This window comes from Sorex fumeus, unplaced genomic scaffold (genome assembly GCF_029834395.1).
Source record: "Sorex fumeus unplaced genomic scaffold, SorFum_2.1 ptg000003l, whole genome shotgun sequence".
Lineage (NCBI taxonomy): Eukaryota > Metazoa > Chordata > Mammalia > Eulipotyphla > Soricidae > Sorex > Sorex fumeus.
In genome coordinates, this window is record NW_026606060.1 from 38,513,140 (window position 1) to 38,521,646 (window position 8,507).

Here is an 8,507-nt window from a genome sequence, read left to right on the forward strand (position 1 = left end):
GAGAGGATTTTTTCTTAATGCAATCTGTTCCAGATTGTTTTATGGGTTTGATGGGCATGTCATTCCCTATCAGTTGATGGTCACTTGAGTTGTTTTCTGTTGTTGATGATTGTAAATTAAGCATTGGTAATCAAGTAGTGCCTGTGTTTCTTAGGGTTAATTATTATGTGTTTCATGAGTAATACTAAAGTGTTGAGTAATTGAATTATATGGGATTTTGAGTTTTAATTTTTCGAGGAGTCACTATGCTGCTTTTTTATAATGATTATACCAATTAAAATCAAGTGTAGAGGTTAGAGAAATACTGTAGCACTGTCCTCTCATTGTTCATCGATTTGCTCGAGTAGGCCCAGTAACATCTCCATTTTGAGACTTATTGTTACTGTGTCTGGCATATCGAATACGTCACGGGTAGCTTGGCAGGCTTTGCTGCGTGGGCAAGATACTCTTGGTGGCTTGCCAGGCTCTCCGAGAGGGGTGGAGGAATCGAACCCGGCTCGGCTGGCCTGGCTGCGCACAAGGCAAACACCCTACCACTGTTCTATCGCTCCAGTCCAGAGAAATAATTTTTTTTAAATTTTTAAAGGCCCTCCCGTTGTTCGTCGATTTGCTCGAGCGGGCCCAGTAACGTCTCCAATGGAGACTTTGTTGTTACTGTGTCTGGCATATCGAATACTCTCGGTAGCTTGCCGGGCTCTCCGAGAGGGGCGGAGGAATCGAACTCGGGTCGGCCATGTTGGCCGCTTGTAAGGCAGACGCCCTACCCGCTGTGCTAGAGAAATAATAAAATTATTTTTTATATGGTGCTTGCCTTCACTTTGCCAACTGAGGCTTGATTTCAGGCAGCACATATGACCCCACGAGCACTGCCATGAGTTATATCTGACATCAAATACAAGAGTAAGACTTAACACAGTTTGTTGTGCCCACGGATATGCCCCACCCCCTCTCAAAACTGTATAAGGGCTCTCTTTTATCTATTTCTTTTTCATCACTTGCTACTTTTTGTTGTTTTAATAATAGTCATTGTCATAGGTGGGAGGTGATATCTCATTGTTTTGATATGCATTTCCATAAAAACAAAGATGAAGACTTTTTTTTATGGCTAATTTCCGTCTGTTAGAAGTCACACTTTAGAAACTCAACACTTGGTTTTTCAGGCCTCATTCAAACACTTGCTAATTCTATAATATTTGTCACTCTATTTAACCATATGTGCTCAATTTCCCCACCTATAAATGAGGGTTTTGTGAGGGTTTAATGAAAGAATTAAAATCCTTAAGAATCATAACTAGTAAATACTTTATAAATCATACACATAGAAATATATAAATAAAATGGCAAATATAGGCATACTACTATACATATGTATATTATTATTTTAGAATTTTTTATAACCTAAAAATATTTTTGCTGCTAAATAAATTTTATTATTAAATTCTTTGGGAAACTTTAAGGAAACCTAAAAATCACACTAGGGATTGAAATTATACTGAGAGAACTGAAATGTTGGTTCTGTGTGTTCAATTCTTAGGCACAAACTGCTCCTTTTGTGTGTTGCAGCCCTGTTGTTCAGCCACCAGTGTTAATAAACTCTTTTATGGATTTTACTATTTTTGCAGAAAGAGCTGTTTTTTTACTTAAGATTGTTTTACCTAATCTTACCAATGATATATTTCTGAGAATTTGCTTTATTGTTATTATTCTTAAAGCTGTTTTAATCCTGGTGCTTTAAAATTCTATACACTTCCTGAGCTTATTAAATTCTAAGTATTTTATTAGTATCTGGGGATTTTTTTTTCTAATTCCTTTTTCAATTGACTAGAGTATCTGATTTTACTTTATTATTATTATCCCTCATTTTAGAATATTATGGGAAGTCTGTGGTAATTATTTTTTCTCTGCTAAGAGCTCAGACAATGGAATCGGACCACCTGAATTTGAACTCCATATTTTCCATTAAAAACTGTGAAGTCATAAATAAACATGTTACTAACTTATCTGTTTCCTCACGTGTAAAAAATATCATCTCATAATTTATTATGTGAGCCATGAGATAATACACAACAGCTACACAGCACTGTCTTGAACAATAAATACACTATCTTTTAAAATAGACTCTTTACCCATAATAAATGGCTGTATTTATAGCCACACACACTGATGTAGCTATGCATCTAAGTGCACACACTTACCTAGTTCTATGCTTTGCTGTTTTTTGTGTGTTTAGGATTTCTTCATTTATTATGAATAATACTGCTCGAAGGAGGCCTCCAGGTTCAGTTTGCCCATAAACACCGTGGGTGGATTCTCATAGTTGCCTTCAGAAGCCACCTGCCACAACGAGAATCCTGCTCCACGTCAGACCTCGGTAGCTACTTGTTTTTTCCAGGTACTGACTCTTTCTCGTATGCTGATCTCTGATGTGGGCTATATTTGTTGAACTAAAAGTATTTGTCAACTCACTGTTTGATGGTCTCACCAAAGATAGTAATAATTCTTGGATAATATGTAGGACTACTCCCACCCCCTACCCATCCCTTTTGCCATATCAATAAGTAAATGAAAATTTAAAACTGTCACCTGGAAAAGTACAGGCAGCTGCTACCTCAGACACCTCCGGTGTAGCTCTTTCCTCCTTATTCTTCCTTCCACTTTTTTTTGAATTTTAATTTGGACATGAGTTTGATTTTTGATAGGGAAAAAGGATCTTGATATCATGAAGATTAGAGACTAGTTTCAAGTTCTTTGTGAAACTATATACATTAATTTTCATGACGCTTTTCAAGACACTCTCTGATTTTGAACATTTTTCTGGATGCAATGTTGACAAATATAGTTCTTGGCTCCCATGTGTTAACAATAAACTATTATATAAACTCTGCCATCATTGACTTTTATTATGGTAAAATGTACAGAACAAAATTTATCATCATAAACATCTTAATGATATAGACTTCCATGTTATTAAGCACATTTACATTCTTTGTCAATAATCAGAACAATTTTTTCTTATAACCCTTTCCCTATTTTAGGTTGCAATTCTCTATCCCATTAAGTGATAATTCCTCTTTCTCCCAACCCCCAGTTCCTGGAAACCACCATTCTATTTCCTGTGACTCTGACTGTCCCAACTACCTCATGTATTGTAATCACTTGGTTTATACTTTTGTGACTAATTTATTTCACTTAACATATGTCCTGAAATTTTATTCATGTTGTAATATGTTGAATAATTTTACTTTCATTTATATTTCATATACAGAAAAGGACATTTTATTGTATGCATATATCACATTTAGCTTAATACTCACTTGCTTATAGACACATGTACCATCAAATTTCAGTTATGAATAATTCTATGAACATGGTTGTACAAGAAGCTCTTTAAGACACATATGTATAAATATATATATATATTGAATTCTTAAACTTTATAACCCAAAGTGGAATTGGTATATTATATAGTAATTCTAAGTTTTGAGGAAATAAAATGCATTCCATATAGAATATAGGAGCTCTGAAAAATAAAAAATAGTTTAGTGTTAATAAATTGAGTATTGATCTTTTAAAAATTTAAAAAGATACGAACTACCCAAAATTACTGAAAAATGCTATGAATAATTTTATATTTATTAAAGAAACAAATTTTAATTTTTAAACTTCCCCAAGTAAAAGTACACATATATTTATAATGAAAAAAACATATTACATTTTTTAAAAAGTATACAAATAAAACATCCATATATTTCTGTGTATTTTTATAGAAGATAGAGGAAGAGAGATCATCTTGTAATCGATAGCATGAAGAAATTAAGGGTAGTAAGAAAATCAAGGTTTTTGTCTCTGTATTGCTTCAAAATAACACATGCATGAATAAGTTTCTGTCAGTTTAATATGTAAATTTCCCCATAACAAAACATACAAGGGACTTCATTTGTCATTTATGACAATTTGTTCAAAAATCTACTTTATCCTATACTTTATGCATAATGTGGAGGATACAACAATGATTAGTAAAGAGATGTTATCAGTCTCAATGATCCTTAATGTAATAAAAGGAGAAAGACTCTAAGAAATTAAGCTTATGTCTAAATGAAAGTTCTAATTTGAATATGTAGTCACTAAGATCATGCGTTTTCTCCTTCAGTATGATAGTACCTATCTTACTGTCACTGAGTAAATCAAATTTAATACATGTGATAATGAATGGATAAGAACAATTAATGTGAGTGGTATTATTGTACAGCACACAGAGAAAGTGAACAATGCTACTTGGGGAGCTGGGAGAAAAAGTAAAGGATATATGCAGAATATGCCTTAGTTGCACTTTCTAGGTTGTAAAGTTCATGAGTGCCAAGAAACTACAAACAAACCAAATTGCAATAGAAAAAAGTACAAAACATATGGCATGATTAGGAATAGACATTGCTAAACTCAATTTCTACCCCTTATTAAGAGAAGAGAAAGTTTGATTTGAAATTAAGGTGAGAAGAAAATAAAGGAATAATTTTTTTTCTGTCACAATAAACTGAAGTTAAGGAGATCAGGAAGAACATAAGAAGAGCACTCTGTGGCAAAATAATATTTCTTTCCTTGGCTCAATATGTATGGTAATAAATACATAAATAGAGTTGAAGCAATAGTACAATGGATAGGGCATGAGATGTGTTGCATGAGATTGATCTGGGTTTAATCCCCCAATACCCCATATGTTTCCCCAAGCATCATCTTGAGTGATCTCTTAGTGTAGAGCTACGAGTGAAACCTGAACACTGTCATTGTGGCCCTCAGAAACAAACAAATAAATAAATAAATAAATACCATACATACATACACATATATGAGGATCACAATTGTTGGCCATGTATTTTTTTTCCTCTGTGAATTAGGGCTACGGAGACAAAAATAAGCACGTCCTTTGATAGATGAATACTATGATAGTTTGAATTTTCTTGAGCTAGAAAAAAATTCTCCACACACATGAATGTACCGGCAGAGGAACAAAGGCATGCGGGTCCTGGAGCTGAGATCTCCAGGCCTGCTTGGATCGGGGCTGAGCATCCTCCACCCAGATCCTCCATCTTCCAGTAGACAGGGGTCACAACCACCAACTGACCCCCTGATGCCGTGTAATCCCATCAACAGCCAAGACTCAGAGACTACAAAACCCAGCTCCCGGAAGCATGCAGCTACGATCTTATCTCATTTTTACTTTTGGACAACCTGACCAGCTACTGAATGTAACCTACCCTCACGGCAGAGTCTGGCAAACTCCCTGTGGAGTACCCAATATGCCAAATAGCAGTAACAATGATGGATCTCATTCCTCTAGCCCTGAAAGAGCCTGGAATATGGCACTTTTTTAAAAATCTCAGGGCTAGGACAAAGGAGACGTTACTGGTGCCTGCTCGAGGCAATGGAAGAACAACAGGATGATCGTGATCGTGATCGTGAAAAATATGAAAGAACTTGCCACTACTATAGTAGTCGTATGACTCTGAGTCTTAAAGAGGTGATAACAAAAATGTGAAATACAAATCAATTTGCTTTTAGTCTTACCTCATTGTCTCCTTATGAAGAAACAGGAAGAAGTTACCTTTCAAAACCTCAGGCTTTGATGACAATTGGACTAAACACTTTTATGGAGCTGGAAATTGTTTTGAACAAAATAATAATTTTCCTGAGTAAACATGAATTTTTAGATATTCATTTTCATTCATCTCATGCAATTCTGCCTTATTCAAAATGGAAGCATATTTTCAAAATGTTAATATAAGTAATTTAAGATTAAATTAAATTGACTTCAGAGTTTCAGGTTGAGAAATAACAACATTGGGAAATCTTGTTGACTGGTGTTTCTTCTTTCATTTCAAAGTGAACTGTTGACTCAACTACATCTTTTCCTCTTCGTATTTAGACTTACTATTTCAAAAATTAAAGCTTATTCCTGCCCTCAAACTTCTGCAATGGTTATGAATCTAGGCACATAAATGCAATTGTCTCACAAAAGCTGATTTATTTTCTATAACTCAACCTAATTTGTTACAACAGAACCCTCATTGCACTGCTGATGGGAAATTTAACCTCATAAGCATTTAAAACTTTTCTCCTGTGGTCATACCACATTTTCAGTTCCAGAACAGTAAACAGGCTGGTGAATCGGAAGAGTGCAGAATAAAGTGGACAAAGGAGGGAGAAATCTGCTTTTTGGTCATTAGTCTAACTGATTTTCTATGGAACTTCCATTATATCCATCTGCCTTGTTACTTGAGGTCCAGGGATTTTCTGCTATTATGAGCCATGATTCTGGCATGAACTTTTCTTTACTTACCATATGACGTAAGGAACCATCTGCCTATGGGTTTCACAGCTATTTCTTTTTGGTCTTGTGGTCTCTCTGCAGCATTGCAGTATACTATTTTCCTTTGTTTTAGGGACACACAGACTATTAATCTTACCATTACTCTCCCCATCCCAGAAACTGACCTCTTTATAATAATGTTTAGCATATGGGAAAGGGATATTTTTGTGGTCTAGTTTATTTCAAAATAATCCATCTATATCTTCAATTATTTTTTTCAAGTGTTTAGATATTTTTCAAACTTAAACCCAGTGACATCTCTGGTAAGAAGAAAATAAAACTCAAATATTCATAGTGTTTTGATATAGTTATTCCTTCTCTTATACAACTGTTACGTTGACAATATCTGACTTTGTCTTTCATAAATATCCTTTTGTTAGACATGGGGAAAAACTCATACAATACACCTATAAATTCAAACTCAGGTTTTGTTTGTTTGTTTGTTTGTTTGATTTTGTGGTGCCCAAGATCAAACGCAGGGTCTCCTCCATTCAAAGCAAGTGCTCTATCACAGAGCTATAAGACCTGCCGTCAAATTCAGTTTATTTAATCAAAGTTTATAGAACACTTACTGATAGACACTTTGACTAATACAGTATTGAAGAAAAATAAGATTCTCTTCTTAGAGGAATGCACATTCCAGTGAATAAGAAAGACTAGAACATCAATATTAGAAAAACCAAATGATAAATATGCCCATAAAAGTCATCAACAAAGAGTTTTGAAAGTATTAGAAAGCAATTAATTTTAATCACAGAATTATAGAAAATTTTAGACCTCACATTGTAAATCAAATGTACAGCCTACCAGTAAATCAAATGTTAATGACTCTGGGCATTTTCTGTGCTCATTGGATAATTTATAATGGGTCACATTCAGTGTTTCTTAAAACCCTGAACTAGATTGTTTGTGTTCTTTGGAGAGTCCAGAACCTAACATTTTGTTTTGATTTTGGTTTTGGTGAAGGGAGTGTTCACCTACATCCCTGTTCAGAGTTAGTGCTCCTTCTACTTGTGTAAGGCCTGTGCAGTCCAAGTCAGTCATTTTGTGAACTACTTGCTTTATGGTGGCGGTAGTAGTGATGTGTTTATTTTTTCTTCTCCTTGTGTTTATGCCTTTTTGTTTTTACTTTAGCTCCTTTTTCTCCTCCCACCTGAATAATTTGTCTGAAGTTCTGAAAGTATTTGTTTTATTCATGTGACTTTTTGGCTAGATAACCTTTTCCTGATGAGTCACAAAGGATAAGAAGTTTTAGGAAAATGAACTGATCAGTATGGCAGAAGAGGACAATAGAATTTTTTTTTATTAAAAAAAGCTAAAAGCTAAAATAATGTATTAGAAAGTGAAACAAAACACTCTAGACTGGCTATACACAGCATGATTTCAATGCTATGGCTTTCTGGTAAAACCATAAAAACTGTAAAAGGATCAGTATTTGCCAGGATTTCAGGAAAATGATGAAAAGGCAGAACACAGAATTTTTAGGTACTAGAAATGCTCTGTATAAAACTATAATGCTGAATACTACATTATCTAATTGTCCAGTTCCACTGAATGTGCAGCACTAAGAGTGAACGGTGATGCAATCTATCAGGGATTCAGATGTATCTATGTACTTTCATCAGCTTTAATAAATATAATACACAGATGTGAATTGATGATAAAGAAGGAAACTAGCATGTCGCTGAGCAGGGGGACAATGGAACCTCTCAACTTTGTTGTGACTCTAAAAGTGCAATGAAAGTAGTCTTTTCAAAAAAGATACGAACACTGACTGGCACACTTTATTTCCTCTCTTCCAATCTCTACTTTATTAATTGTTGCCTTTGGTAAGCAAAATTATATTTCACTTAACAGAACATAAGTGGTAAGTCAATATTTTGTTATTCTTATAAACATTTTTAAATAATTTAATGTATTTTTTTTCTCCCTGTAAGAAGTGTGATGTCTTGATGTATATTTCAAACAGATGTGGCACAGATAAGAAAGATCAAAGAGAAAGGAAAAATCAATACAGGACCTTATTTCTGATTGTTGCAGACAATTTCAATGTTCATTGCTTGCTATATTGCTCAAAGAAAACTCTGATGGTATCCAAGGCTGATTTAGCACCAAACAAAATGTGTTCAGGATGCTGGCAGAT